This window comes from Protomyctophum parallelum, assembly GCF_964188405.1.
Source record: "Protomyctophum parallelum genome assembly, chromosome: 10".
Classification (NCBI taxonomy): Eukaryota; Metazoa; Chordata; class Actinopteri; order Myctophiformes; family Myctophidae; genus Protomyctophum; species Protomyctophum parallelum.
Window position 1 is genome coordinate 9,767,796 of NC_139704.1, and position 7,246 is coordinate 9,775,041.

Sequence of the window (7,246 nt, forward strand, 5' to 3'; positions counted from 1 at the left end):
GTTTGTCCTGGTGCGTTGGGATGGCTGCAGCCAGGCCAGCTAGCCCTGTGTGTGTGTGTGTGTGTGTGTGTGTGTGTGTGTGTGTGTGTGTGTGTGTGTGTGTGTGTGTGTGTGTGTGTGTGTGTGTGTGTGTGTGTGTGTGTGTGTGTGTGTGTGTGTGACTGTGTGTGTGTGTGTGACTGTGTGTGTGTGTGGTATGCATGTATGCATGTCTGACCTCGGTCACAGACTGGCCAATGCACTTAATGAGGCTGTGCTTGTGGAAAACAGTCACAGAACAAATGGCTGCTCAGCTGCACTGACTGTACTGTGTACAGCATGGCCATTGGGTTGCTGGGTGACTAGCTGTATGACTGAATGGCTTACTGTATGACTGGCTGGCTGGCTGGCTGACTGGCTTGCTGACTGGCTGGCTGGCAGGCTGGTTGACTGGCTGGCTGGCTGACTGGTTGGCTGGCTGGCTGACTGGCTGACTGGTTGGCTGGCTGGCTGGCTGAACCAAATGGGTCCATTCTTGAGGGGCGTTTGTCAACTCACGTCTCAATATTTGCCATTGACAATGAAAGGAGAAATTATTTACGTCAAATATGACGTAAATTTGTGGCAACACAAACATTAAATGCCATTGACAATGAAGGGAAATTTACGTCATATGTAGACGAACAAATCGGCGAACCAATCGCATAAATTCAGTTGTTCATGAGATGATGTATTATGATGTATAATAATAAAGAGCTCTCAGAGTAAACCACTGCTTTGGCTATTTGAAAATAGCGGATCTACAAGCATACAACGTGTTGCATCGCGACGTGTTTGTAGATAATTGTAAAGTAGGTAAATGTTTTCAATATTTAACAACTTTTTCGCCGAATTAGGGAGGTCGTGGTGTGTACAGTAGCCTACATCTATCTTTCATCTTTTATGTGGCGTTCATCTGTCTATCATGGGTGCATGGATGACTGACTTCTCATCGATTAACAGCTGTGTTTTAGCACTCTTCTCTCACACTCGTGTCCTCTTCTAACCATTATCTTCTCTTCCTTCAATGCCTCAATCCTCCACCTCTCCCTCTCTCCCTCTTTTATCCACTCTCACTCAATATTCCATCGTCTCTCTTTTCCCCTTGCCCCTCTCCCTCTCTCCCTCTCTCTCTCTCCCTCCCTCTCTCTCCCTCTACCTCTCTCTCACTCTACCTATCTCTCCCTCTACCTCTCTCTCTCCTTGACTGTCTGGAAGCTGAGGTAACACCACTGACATTTCCCCAATATGGCCGCCAGAGACACGCTCCAGCACCTCTCTTCTCTTCTCTTCTCTTCTCTTCTCTTCTCTTCTCTTCTCTTCTCTTCTCTTCTCTTCTCTTCTCTTCTCTTCTCTTCTCTTCTCTTCTCTTCTCTTCTCTTCTCTTCTCTTCTCTTCTCTTCTCTTCTCTTCTCCTCTCCTCTCCTCTCCTCACTAAGTGGAGATTTGTGAAAGACAGAAATTAGACCCCAGACCTTGTTGATACAATTGGGATCAAATTGCAGCAAAATGGAAATTCTGATCAAATTGATGCCCCCAGACGCCTTCTCCCACACACATCAGACACAGGATTTACAGTCTTTGGTAGGAGTATTATGGCAGGGAGACGTCATGACTTTAATGTGTTTGAACAATGAATTTGATTTGATGCTTTCATCAGTAAAATAAAATAAAGAAAGAAAAGATATTTAATATTTTAGTTGCTCTCCTTCCACTCTTTTCTATGCTCAATCTCTCTCTCTCTCTCTCTCTCTCTCTCTCTCTCTCTCTCTCTCTCTCTCTCTCTCTCTCTTGCTCTCTCTCTCTCTCTCTCTCTCTCTCTCTCTCTCTCTCTCTCTCTCTTTCTCGCTCTCTCTCTTTCTCTGCTTCCTGTCTCATTTTTCTCACACTCCCCTTCTCTCATTTCCCATCTCTCCCCTCTGCTCAGTATTTCTCACCTCTCATGGGTCTGGCTCTCTCTCTCTCTCTCTTTCTCTCTCTCTCTATCTCTCTCTCTCTCTCTCTCTCTCTCTCTCTCTCTCTCTCTCTCTCTCTCTCTCTCTCTCTCTCTCTCCCCCCCCTCTATCTCTCTCTCTCGCACAAGCTCACTCACTCGCTCACTAGCTCAGTCACTCAGTCACTCACGCTCAAACTCACTCATTCACACACACACACACACACACACACACACACACACACACACACACACACACACACACACACACACACACAGACGGTCCTGGTACTCCTGGCGTTTGCTTCTGTTTTCCCAACTCACATGGGACGAGCCCCTGGGTTTGTTATTGTAGGCTTTGCTGAACATGAGCTGGTCTTTACACCGGATTGAAAGCATTTGCTTCCAATGAAAATCTGGTCTAAGATTACAGCTCTGCTCTGCTCTCCCCTCTGCCTCCAACGCACACACACACACACACACGCGCGCGCACACACACACACACACACACACACACACACACACACACACACACACACACACACACACACACACACACACACACACAGAGTGAATAAAATAGAGATGGAGGGGGTGGGATGGACGGAAACGGAGAGTAAAAGAGATGGAGAGAGTGCGAGAGATTGCGGGAGGTGTAGAAAAACAGAGTGAGTGAGGTGAGAAAGAGAGAGGCAGGCCGTATAGGCTGGATTTATACTCTGTCGGGTGCCTGTGTTGCGCGTAGATAGCCGATCTACAAGCTCAACACCTCGCAGACACCACGCACAATGAACTTTATCAAGCCCTTTAGAGCAGCGGTTCTCAAACGTTTTCATATCAAGGACCCCCAAATTATTATTTAATTGGCCGTGGCCGTGTATTTTATATGAATGTGTGAAGAAATGGTGTAACAAGTGGATATATTCGTTAAAAATATGGTTGAATATTTGACCCATGAATACGGAAATAATGTTGTGTTTTGTGTAGTTAAACCATAGTCATACATTTTCTGTTGACAAGGTTTGATCTTAGATGGAGCTGTGGGGAAAAGGCATGTTATCAATATTTCCAGGAAGTGAGGTACCAGGAACAGCTAGAAAAAGTACAGGGAGTGAGGCGGCCAGGTCCATTTTAGGTATTAAAAAGTGCTTGGTAGTGATTTGTGAAAAGAGACTCTTCTAAGGCAATACTAAAACATAATCAAAAATTGATAAACCACAGAGTGGTAGGGCCGGAAAACATTGAGATCTGAAGAAGAAAAGTTTGGTCAAAGAACAGTTCTGAGGGATTAGTTCTGAATCCATTCAGAGCTTTTGGACAAAGGGGAACCTGCTGTGGCCTCCTGACTTGAAAGTTGGGTGAGGAATATACTTTTTCCCATTTTCATCGGGTGAAAACATCGGAGATTGGATTATTTTTTTTTACATTTGTACTTTGAAACCCATTCATTGTTCAATTGAATTGAATTATTGTTTTGTTTGACCATGTTTAAGACAGATAAAGATATTGCAACTTAATTTCAAAAGCAACAGTTTTGTGTTTTCCTTATGTTCTGCAATACAGTTTGGTTACATTTCTGACACCGGTACAGGACCTTTATTTCTAATCGGTCTTTAATATAACTCAGACATACCATTTTATATTCTGATTGTTCTACCCTGGGAGTCCCCGGCCGGACCCCACTGAGAAGCCCTGCTGTACAGAGTGGGCTGTGTTTAGCCCTGAAACAGTAGGCAGGAGTAACGGACTCGTTAAGCCCCGGCTGCGTTGGTCTGGGCCTAATGATGTAATTGAAACTAGCCATGTGAGTGTGTTTTTATGCCGGTGTGGGGGTGGGGCAGGGACATTAGCAACGTGGCTGTGCACGTATACAGCTGGCAAAGGGTTCTGAGCATGTGCGTTTGACTTGTGAAAGGCTCTGTGTGTCTTGGTCTCAGTGTGTGTGCACGTTAACGTATATATACGTATTATGTGTGAATGTTTATGTGCACACGTGTGTGTGTGTGTGTGTGTGTGTGTGTGTGTGTGTGTGTGTGCGCGTGTGCTTGCGCGGCCGTCGTTCATTCCTACCCTCACCACTTCACAGAGTGGCTGCTTCATTAAAAAGCCTTCAATATGTCTGCATATGCATCTCCTTCTGCCAGCCGAGTCAGAGAGACAGAGATGGTGGGAGAGAGAGAGAGATGAGGAAGAAGAGGTAGAGATGGGGAGAAAAGTCAGAGGGAGAAAGGAAAACCGAGAAATGAGAGAGAGAGAGAGGGATTGAGAGATGGAGAGAGAGATCCATCCAGGAATGTTTCATATGGATTGGAGAGAGGCTGCCTCTCTACTAATGGTGTATATAATTCAGGTGCCCTCCAGGCATGCTTTCAGGAATTCTTTTGCCTGAGGTAATGGGGAGCAAAGGCCTGGGTTTTAGACCCTTGATTATTCCATTGATGCGGCAGGCTGGAAAAAAGTCATCTCCAACCGGATTAGCGCCAACATCCCCATTAATTATCGATGAATCGGGGCTTAGGTGTAGCTAGGTGCTGGGTGTCGCCCTCTGCGAGTTAACCGAGGTAGCGGAAAAGGCTGCTCCAAACGCAGTTTTCCAGTCCCGACGCACTGAATAGACCCAGCAGCTTTAGAAGTGCTTTGTGTGTAATCAATAAATAACTGGATCCAATTCTGAGCGCTGCTTTAGCAGCCCCCCCTCCCACCCCCCCACACGCCTATCCTTCCCACGTCTTGCCAGCTGAGCGAGGCGCGGGGGACAAAAGTGAGTTATCGTGCCATTGAAATTTCCAGCGTTGAGGGGCTGCCACTTGTTTACCTCGCTTCATGTTTCATTTATTATCGTTTTTTTCCCCCAAAGACCGGCTGGCTCTTTGGGAAAAAGGGCTAGGTTTTTGAATAATGATAATAACAATTAGAGCTTTGCATGACCTTAAATGGTGGTGGTAGTGTCTGAGAGAGGGGGGGTTCTCTTCATTGGAGCCAGGCAGAAAGCGTACAGTATAATTGGGAGTTTTGAAAACGGGTGCTGTGTGTATATGCTGTGTTCCGTCTTTCAATGCAGCGGGGGAGAGTGAGAGCGACAGGCAGAGAAAAGGCCTCCTCGGAGCATCTTTTTGCCTTTTGCGTTCACCCCCCCATCCCCCCCCCCTCGGTGCTCAAACACACTAAGCTGTCTCAGTGTTTCCCTTAGGTGAGGTTAGACGGCCTCAAATAGAGCCTTATCGAAGCCCTACAGGTTGCTGTAAGCACCCGCCGAATGGCATTGTTATGAAAAGCAGCTAGCTTTGTTAGCGCTGTTTGTGTCTCCGACTCCAAGCACCCCCCCCCCCCCCCCCCCGCACCGCCTTTTCCTTTGCTGACCCCCCCCCCCCACCCGATGCTCTTAACCTCCCCTTTTGTAGCACTGTGTAACTCTTCCACCCCAGGTAAAACGGCGTAAAGCGACGGGGTTGACGCTTCAATAACTATTTCCCCCTCAGGATAATAGAGACTTAAATCCCTCTGTCATTTTCAATTCTGCGCGGGCTGGGATGGGAGAGTGGGGAAATGCGACCTTACAAGTCCTTTGTGCTTCCTCTTCCCCCCGCCGCTCTCTCTCGACGAGATGCCAGAGCTCGCCGTGTTTTCGGCAGCAGTGGGGGAATCGAAAATGAAAGGCAGGGTTATTTATAAAATAAAAAATAAAATAAAAGGATTAAAAATTGAATGGGATTTCTCTGGTGCTGCAGGTTTCTAGCCATTCTCTGCACCCCCCTTCCCCCCCATTGTTGTGCTTCTATAGCCTTAATGTCTGCGCGTACAAAGCCCCCCTTGAATTCCTTTGGAAATCATATTTATTCCCTTTGAAACGCAGAGGCACATGAACCGCTCCGGAAAGTAAACAAACAAACAAACGGCGGCGTCTAATCTCCCGCTCTTTTTTTCTCCCCCCCCCCCTTCCTCCCATCACGTGACACATCAGGTGACGGCCTGGACAACAGCGTGGCCTCGCCCAGCACGGGGGACGACGACGACCCCGACAAGGAGAAGAAACGCAACAAGAAGCGAGGCATCTTTCCCAAGGTGGCCACCAACATCATGAGGGCCTGGCTCTTCCAGCATCTAACAGTGAGTCTCATGGATTCAAAAGTTCTCGTCGCCACGACTGATTCCAGTCATTTGGATTCCGTAGAAGTCAGCATGTCTTCTATAGAAGTGTGTCCTGCACCGAAAATAGATTATCTACGAGATACAAAGCTTGTAGATATAATGGCCTATTTTTGGTTATTAGTTATTTCAGTCTTCCAGTCGTGAGATCGCTTTTATCCATGTGAGTCTAATTACTTCCGGGTCACACGTGTGTGTGTGTATGTGTGTGATCGGTCTGAGCCATAGGCTCTCTCTCGCTCTCTGGCACACACACACACGCACGCACACACACACACACACACACACACACACACACACACACACACACACACACACACACACACACACACACACACACACACACACACACACAGGCACACACACACACACACACACACACACACACAATATACAATAGATGGATATACAGTATACAATATACAGTATATATTTTGTCACATGGCGCTGTTGCTTACTGAGAACCAGTCATTTTCGGCAAGTATAAGTTGGGCTTTACTCACACAGACTTCTATACGCATGCATGCACGCACGCACACACACACACACACACACATACACACACGCACACACACAGACACACTCACACACACCACCAGCTCCCTTCTCATCTATACAATTCCTCCCAGCTCGCACGGCCGGCGGGACACATCAAAGAGTGGGCTCTGTGTAATCTACCGGCCATCTCTCTCCAGCGCTGCGCTCTCACTCCTCGCCTGGTGAAACCGAATAAGCTTGAAGCCCGAGAAACACGCCGTCGGCCATAAATGCCGCACATAGATAGATGAACATTATTAAAAACCAATCTGTCATTATTTATCAGGCGACTGGGATTCCGCGAAGGCCTGTGGTTTTTTAACTTTACCCTTGACTTATCGGCGAGAATACCAGCACTATTCTGTGCATGCTTGTGGCAGTATCGAGAGTGTTGTTGTGAGTTTTTTGGAAAAAAGCAAGCGTGGGAAAATAGCTTTGACACGACTTGTGGGCACTGTTCCTGACCATGGTGACCGTTGAAGATGAGAGTTAAAGGGCCTTCCACACCTAGAACAGAAGATAATAATTTTAAAGATGCCGTGATTTTTTTCTCCCAAAAAACTGATCATCAGGTACTCTGACTTCACTAGGAGAAAGACACACCCACCAGTT

The 7,246-nt window shown here is 47.0% G+C and overlaps 1 pseudogene across 1 annotated transcript in view; it reads left to right on the plus strand.

Annotated features, from left to right (window-relative positions):
- LOC310865664 (homeobox protein Meis1-like) overlaps nucleotides 1–6,864 on the plus strand; it is a 53,613-nt pseudogene extending 46,749 nt beyond the window's left edge. Inside the window, exons 9-10 of the transcript XR_014571062.1 lie at nucleotides 5,913–6,058; nucleotides 6,727–6,864. The product of XR_014571062.1 is annotated as a homeobox protein Meis1-like (transcript). The remainder of the gene's footprint in view (nucleotides 1–5,912; nucleotides 6,059–6,726) is intronic.
- Nucleotides 6,865–7,246: the final 382 nt, after the last annotated feature.